This window comes from Rhea americana, unplaced genomic scaffold (genome assembly GCF_003343005.1).
Source record: "Rhea americana isolate MKP2758 unplaced genomic scaffold, rheAme1 scaffold_0, whole genome shotgun sequence".
NCBI classification, from domain to species: domain Eukaryota; kingdom Metazoa; phylum Chordata; class Aves; order Rheiformes; family Rheidae; genus Rhea; species Rhea americana.
Genome location: NW_028185037.1, coordinates 13,344,714 through 13,352,554, shown reverse-complemented (window position 1 = coordinate 13,352,554; position 7,841 = coordinate 13,344,714). Strand labels below are relative to the sequence as shown.

The 7,841-nt window shown below is 37.1% G+C and overlaps 1 long non-coding RNA gene across 2 annotated transcripts in view; it reads right to left on the bottom strand.

Annotated features, from left to right (window-relative positions):
• The window catches only part of LOC146602048 (uncharacterized), a 25,086-nt gene extending 17,251 nt beyond the window's left edge, over positions 1-7,835 (bottom strand). The window contains exons 1-3 of one of the 2 annotated variants that reach the window (XR_014898308.1): positions 7,637-7,835; positions 253-375; positions 70-172 (exon numbers count right to left, since the gene is read on the bottom strand). This is a non-coding gene — a long non-coding RNA (uncharacterized LOC146602048). Of the gene's footprint in view, positions 1-69; positions 173-252; positions 376-7,636 lie in introns of those variants that run through there. The other variant, XR_014898312.1, reaches the window with a different exon arrangement.
• Between the last annotated feature and the right edge of the window lie 6 nt (positions 7,836-7,841).

Below are 7,841 nucleotides of genomic sequence, written 5' to 3'. Positions count from 1 at the left end.
GACTCTACACTTGCCCTTGTTGAACCTCAGGAGGTTCCTCTCTGCCCAACTCTCCAGCCTGTCCAGGTCTCTCTGAATGGCAGCACAGCCCTCAGGTGTRTCARCCACTCCTCCCASCTTGGTAYCATCAGCARACWTGCTGAGGAGGCACTCTGTCCCTTCGTCCAAGTCACTGATGAAGAAGTTGAACARGATGRGTCCTTTCCCAATTTTTCATGTTTAATCTGATAACTATTCTGCTAAGTGTCTTACCTTGTCTGACTCTTCTTTAGCTCAGCATCTTTTGTTAAAGAGCTTGATGAGGATAGGTTTCCTTCCTTAGATACTGCTTGTAGCAGCGTTCTCAACAGTAATGCAGGAAAGATCAGGATAGGCCTAGAACACAGGGAATGGAGCCAAGATTCAGTGGTCAAAACTTCATAGTTTGCTACAATGAATATTGTCAGTATTCTGCCGCTGCCTTTGAGTTTAGGAGGGGAATGCCCTCTGTGAGTTGCTTGTCCAGATCTCCTGTGCAAGGCCTAGGTATCCAAATTTGGGGACTGAAACATGTTTTTTTCTTTTGTTTACTTAAAAAGTACATTAATAATAATTATGATTATCACCAAAACTATTAAAAATGTAACATATACTAACTTTTGCACAATATATGTTAAAAATATGTTAAATATATAAAATTATGTTAAATGTTATAAAACAAGTGCACGTCTTGTAATAGCTGGATATCAGTTTCATGGGGTTATTTTGAATTTTGTGCCAGTAAANTTATAAAACAAGTGCACGTCTTGTAATAGCTGGATATCAGTTTCATGGGGTTATTTTGAATTTTGTGCCAGTAAAAGACTGCCTATCTTGTTCCTTGTAATTCTGGTTTCTCTATAGAACTGGTACAGCAAGAGCATGTTCAGGGATTGGTAACAGTGCACCCTAAGTAACAGTGACACAGCGCTTCAGTCTCTGCTTCAGTATCCATTCGGTTGCACCTGAAGATTGTTTCTGTCTAGATGCAACAGTATGCCAGTCAGAAAAAAGCTCAAACTGTGATACTTGGCCAGTCATTACAGAATAGTGACTTTTGGTCACTACTGATTTACTTTGTGTTTGCATCTGTTTTTTGGAGTTAAAGGAGTTTCTCTTTACTAACAATCTCCAGTTTCCTGCTCTCATAGTCCAAATTTGATAGTAGGCTGAATGCAACATTAAAAGAAGTCTGCTGGACTCACCTTTATTTCATCTGCACAAGAGACAGATATGCATGCATAACATGCATATTCACATTCAGTGAATCTGTGGATGGACAGTTAAAAGTCTCTAATCTACCTCATAAATCATATTCTTAGAAAGTTTTTTTTTTTTATTGTAAAGGGAAGGTGGAATTAAGGCTTTCAAATTTTTTATACTTATTCATCTATATAGACATTAAGTGATTAACAAAACCCCCAAACAACACAATAACATAACAGTGCTAAAAACACTACTTGGTGTGATGATGAGTTTAGCATTTGACAGTTATTTGCACAAATATAGCTCTGTAGATATTATAAGCTATCTGTAACTTTTTCTTTTTACTGGATGAATGAAACATTAGTGTAAATTTTTATCAGGATCTTACAAATCATCTATTTCTGCTCCAGTTCCCTTTTTAATTTTTTATTACAGTACATCTCTATTTTAAACAGATTAGTATACCCTCCATATAAATTTCAATAAAATGTTTAGAACATCTTGTATGCAATAGAACTGTTGAGGATCTCACTGGAATATTGTGCAAGTAATGTGAATTTTAAGTAGACAGCAATTAAAAATTCATTGTCACTCTCCTTGTGATTTAATCCAGCAGTTAAATCTGTACACTGGCTATTTATCAAGTAAATTCTATATGTGAATTCTAATCTATTCTAATTATTGAATTGTTTTTTAATTTGAGGGGACATGTATGACACCTTGTGAGAAAAGAGTTAATATTCACTGATTTAGAAGAGACTGAAGCTTCTAGACAGTGAGGATACAAATAATCTTACAATAAAATGTTGGAGGAGGAGAGGGTTGACCTGCTTATTTCCTTCCAGAAAACTACCTATGTGATAGAATCAGTTAATTAGTTGGAATTCCTAATCTATGTTCACAGAACTTAATACATCATATGACTTTTAAAATGAGATTTTAAAAATAGTTTRAGGATAAGAAATTTTATAGTTGTAAAAAGGGCCATCCAAATTATTTATCATTTTATATAATCATATTTGCTTTTGTATAATGAGGCAGCTTCCAACAGCTAAYAGAATAAATCAGCAAATGGAGATTGAAAACCTTGTACTGAGCAGCTCAGTACAAGGTAATTAAACTAACATGGTTACTGAAGGTCATCACGGGAAGATGAAATCAAAAGATGCCTTCCCTACAAATCACCAGGAATAGCGGGAAAAAAGTTTCACAAACATACCATCCCCATGAGAAGAAAATCCACTATGATTTCAGTGGTGAGAAGTAGGGAAAAKAAATTATAGGAAAAGAAAGCAGAAAGGAGAAGAGGCAGCAATTGTTTTCTAAGAGTTTGCTGGAGAGAAAGATAGTCTATTATACTGTTCCTTTTCTTCAGTCTCTGCAAAAATCTATCTGTGCTAGTCATTGGATAAAATAACTTATTCCTATTTTGGCCGTGGGTATTATTTAATTTTGCTCTTTCCTTTCCTACTCATTCTCTGCAATTGCTGTCATGACACTCAAATAGCAATTTCACATAGCAAAGCAAGGAAAAGCYACCTCATTTCTTGTAAGTAAAACAMGCTATGACTTGGTAGAGTATGTGACTTAAAAAAACTTGTCTATTTTCATTCCTGATGAGAAAAAGGGTTAGTACTACTAAGCTGAAAGAAAGTTATCGAAAGAGGAACTGACCACCATAAAAAATCTGGGGAAGGCATTTAAAGCATTTGGACACTGCATGGATGTGGGTTTGCACATGAGGTATGAACTTCRGAACTACATGTATATTCTCCAGAGGCCTAAATCTAAACCAAGCATGTGTTGAAGAGAAGGAAAGAAAGACAGTGCAAACAATTTACATGTTGGAGTGGGAGACGGGTTGCTTAACAGGGAGTTTAGTTCTTTTTAGAATTTTGGGGCTGGAGGAATTCAGAGTAGTTGGCAAGAATCACTTAAACTGGAAAAAGAGGGGACTAGCTGAAGTGATGGTGGATTGGTGAAAGCCTCCAAAGAACAGCTGTGGCTCCACTTCAGGGAATARACTGGGAAAAGCCAGGTTCAGTATGTTAATAGGATGGCATGGAGTGGAAACTAAGAGAGCAGAAAGCAAGGGAGTAAGAGAAAGAAAGCAACTGATGCAGAGGAAAAACAGGGAAGACCAAGAAATCTATAATGTAAAATTACCTGAAAACCTCCTGTGAGAGGTAATAAAGTTGGTGTTCATCATCCCCTTTCACTGAATGGGTGAATAGACTGAAAAACTGCTTGCATAGAATTTAACTCTTATCTTCTGCCATTAATTAGCGCACTCCAGCTGAGGTAAATGGGGTCAAGGGGTAAAGCACTTAGTGCTGACAGAAGTGTTTTATAAAACTTAATGGTGCAGTTGCTCTAGGCACAGCAAGAATGATCATGACAGGGARCTCCAGGTCATTTGATCCATTCTCGCCTACAAAGTGTTCAAGGTCTCCAAGGTCCTAAACCAGCTGCTTAGCAGCACTTTGAGAGCTTTATCTTTTTTCCATGCTTCAGAGCAGAGATAATGGTACAATATCCATTGCATGATGCACTTAGGGGTAAGATGAAGGTGCTGGGCAAAGGTTCTTTAGAGCATCTGTGTGTTCATCTGATTTTAGAGCTGTCCAGGAGCTGCTCAGTCCTCACAGCAGGGTGGAAAAGCCCCAGAGCCACTCTAATTCATGCTCAGCTTTTTATATAGTCCAAATTAATGCATAAAGCTGAAGGCATGTTGAGGTGGCCCCTGATCAAAGTCTCAGCTTTACACTGACAAGRGAAACCCTCTGTACAGTAGATACTCCCAAAGATAGTTTTAGGCCATCTAGTCATTTTTCTGATAAATATATATAAGAAAATAACCAAGTAGGYACAAGCTTTTCTTTGACATTCCCTACTCTCTTGGGGAATAGTCCTCTTTTATACTTTTCCCCAGATATATTTTATGCAGTTCACTAAATGGAATAGTTCTGCACTGTCATCTTACCCATTTTATCAACAAAACCCGTTTTTGAACTCAAAGGATGTACAGATCTTTTCTGTTTTTCAAGTTAAATACAAATATTGGAGGAAGAAGACAACATTTTCCAAAGTGTGGAAAAACTCTAGGACTCATTTTAAGAATTGCTGTGCATCCATAAAGAATAAATCCAAGAGGAATTATAGTAAACACCTTCTATCAGCTCTTCTAAGATAAAAGATGTAAGTCTTCACTGTCTTTATTATCTCAAGCAGATCCCATCTTTTAGAAAAATAACTAATTCTGACTTTAAAATTGCCAGTGATATCTGCTACAACCTTTATAAAGTTGCTYCAGTTGTTAATTGTTTTCACTGTTGAAATTTTGTACAGCAGTCTGAATCTGCCTAGTTTCAGCTTCAAGTCTTATTATACATTAATGATGGCTATCATTGTTATGTACAATATTGTTGTGCTGAAAATTTTATTTTATAATGTTTTTAAGTTACTGATTACGATTATGTCAACCCACTAACTTCTAGCTGATAAACTAAATAAATTGATCCCTGTAGTTTGTTACTAAGAGGCACCTTTTCAAACCTTTAATAATTCTTGCTGCAGTTTTTTAAGCTATGCTCAATTTATTTTAAACTGTGGACATTGTAACTGAGTCCAATATTCTAAAAGCATTTACCCTGAAAGACAGAAAAAGAGTAACTTACCTTCTGTTTGATAATAGCATATTTATATATTCAAAAAACATATGATCCCTTTTGGGTATAGTGTTCCACAGGGAACTTACATTCCACAGATTGTCTACCATGATCCTCAGCTCTTTTTTAGCCACATAGCACACCTATCAACTTCTTACAATGTGAAAAACACAGAACAATTTACATAAACATGAGCAACATAAGMAGATGTCTAGTGGCACCTTGTCTTACTGCAGAGTTCTAAGGCAAAAATTGTCTYGAAATCATTTGTAAATGTTTATCAATATATTAAGGCATATGATTGTACAAAGCTGTACAATGAGGGAAATGATATTTAGAAAGCTCTTCTGTTTGCACTTGAACTCCTATATGTTCATTACAAATTCCCAAGATTATTGTAACTTTGTGTTTTAATGCCATATAACAAGATAATTTGCAGTATYTAAATAAATAATGATATTCTAGGCCCTCAATCTTACTTTACGTTCTACTTTAGAGTGTATGTAAGATCTCCAACYTTAGCAAGTAGTCAGTGTATTTCAAGGCTCCTGTCCGATAATGTTCTTGTAAATGAGCACAATATTGCATTCTCTGCGATTCACCCACCTGCCCCCACATGCAATTTGTGGRATCAAGGCCTAGCTGTGCTAAAAGAGCCAGGTCTTTTTCAGAAGTGAGACAGAAGAAAAGTAAGTTATGTCTGCCTCTCCAGTGTTACTTCTCTGCAAGTTTCYTGGAAATTTGTACCTTCCTAAATACAGTGATTAACCGGTGAARCACACACACAAAATAGTTGCAATTTATGGTAATAAAAATTTACTAGTCTTTAAATCTTAGTCTCTCCTTAGCTAACAGTGTTTACCTTTCAATGYCCAGGGAAATCATATTACTCCCTTAGCAAAAGGTTCCTTCATGAGTGTAAGCATGACTTTCCAAAACAATATTTGTGAAATTGCTTCATCACATAAAATATCATTATTAAAGCTGGACCGCACATCTGTATGTGACCAGGGACTGCCTAATATTTCCAGCCAGTCTCTAGAAAAAGATMTCTCTCTCAGCTCTGCCTTTTAAAAACCCATCTGTGCCAATAGATACAGGACTGGAGCTCTGTGGAAGTCTTTTTGCACTTTCCTGCAACTGTTAGAAAGGCTTGCAGAAATTCTGTTAAAGATGGTTTACACTTTTCTGCTGATTTCTGCATAATCATTTTCTAGTTTTTATGGCTGAACATTGCCAAATTTTCCACATAGCATTTTAAAAAACTTCCTCGTAGTTCTATCACTTGGTCTGTAAACCAGCTTTATTAGTTTGGTGACTCATAAAATAATTCCTGTTAGAAGAAAATTAACCTATCRTCAAGAAAACAAGAAAATAAAGAGAAACTTCTGCATTTTTCAGAACATTATGAGAAATACATATTTCAGCAGATTCACAAGCTCCACTGGAGTGTCAGAGACTAATGAAAGTAACTCTACAACACCTCCTGAACTGAGGTAAAAAGACTGTTTATTTTAATTAAAGTGTCAGTTTACCCAATGGCTTCAATTTTACTTTCTCACAAAATAGAGAGAGATTTTTGTGTGGAAGCTTCCATTTTTATTGAAATAGCTATTTGATTAAGAATTTTTAATAGCATCTTTGTGCAGACTTGTATRAATTCTATTGTTACGCTTCTATAGAAGTGAAAAATATTACTGACTGCCACATAGCCCTGAAGAGCAGCAGAAAGTACAGTRCTTTCACTAAAACATCTGGGAAGCTAAGTAGAGTTCTGACTATTTTCAGAGGCTTAGTGGGTATGAATCAGGAGTAAGCACTGGAAAAAAAAACAGAGAAACCTAAAGGATTTATCTCAGAGGAAGAGAATGGTTCATAGTCAGCATCTGTSAGCTGCATGACAAAAACGCGTTTAACTGGAAATACCAGTCAACACCCATCTACCTCTATTATTTCTCTAGCAGGGCGAAAATTATAACATCACTTGCCCAGACCTTTATGGTCTGTCTGCTGTATTTCTGCACTCGCTTTTTTCTCCCTCTCAGTAGTACTCACGCTATATATAAATATCCATAACGCTGAACAGGTACTCTAGGGATGAAACCTCTATTACGAGATCTTTGCCTCAATACCATGCTTTAAGTCTGCAGTTGTGGAACTGGGGAGAAAATGCTGCCTTTGCAATTACAGTTTTAACTTCCCCCTGCTGAGTAGAGAAGCAGCCTCTGAGAAAGCAGCAGTCGCCCCTGCTGCAGAGACCATCTGCCCCGGCTTCCCCCACCRGGACTCCCTCACCTTAGCCTTAAAAACAGACAAATAACAAGGACTTCTAAGGATCCAGTTGTGGCTCTTTAGGTTCTTTGCAGCCTAATTATACAACCTAGTAATTTCTGTACAGTGTTTAAAGAAACAATGGAACCTAAAATAACCCCAAATGCAGTATACGTATCCAGGGAATTGTTCTCACGACAGAACATTTAAGAAAAGAAGCTTCAGCTTCTTCAAGATGTAAACTGTAACTGTCCTAAATGCGTATTTTTTTTAAAAAAATCATATTAGGTTGAAGACAATGACAGTCAATTAAAATTAAAAACACAAATGTTACATACAACTAGTTGTRTGTATTAACACAAAACCTGAAGTGTTCTGTGTTACAGATAGCAGTTTAACACTCCAAAGGCAAAGGCCTGGAAAACAAAAACAGCAAAGAGAAGTGCCACTTTGCTTTTATTGTTGCCACCAACCTGCTGTGGACCGGGAACGAGCCGGGAACGCGTTTTCGATGCTTTAAAGCTTACGGATTAATCGAAGCTCTTAATAACGGTGATATTATTAAGAGCTGCGATTATGTGAAACCTGAGGGTATCTTTCCGCTCGCCCTAGGCCGGGCCTGGCCGCCGCCCCGTCCCTCACCGACCTCCCGCCGCCGGAGGAAGCCGCGGGGGGCGG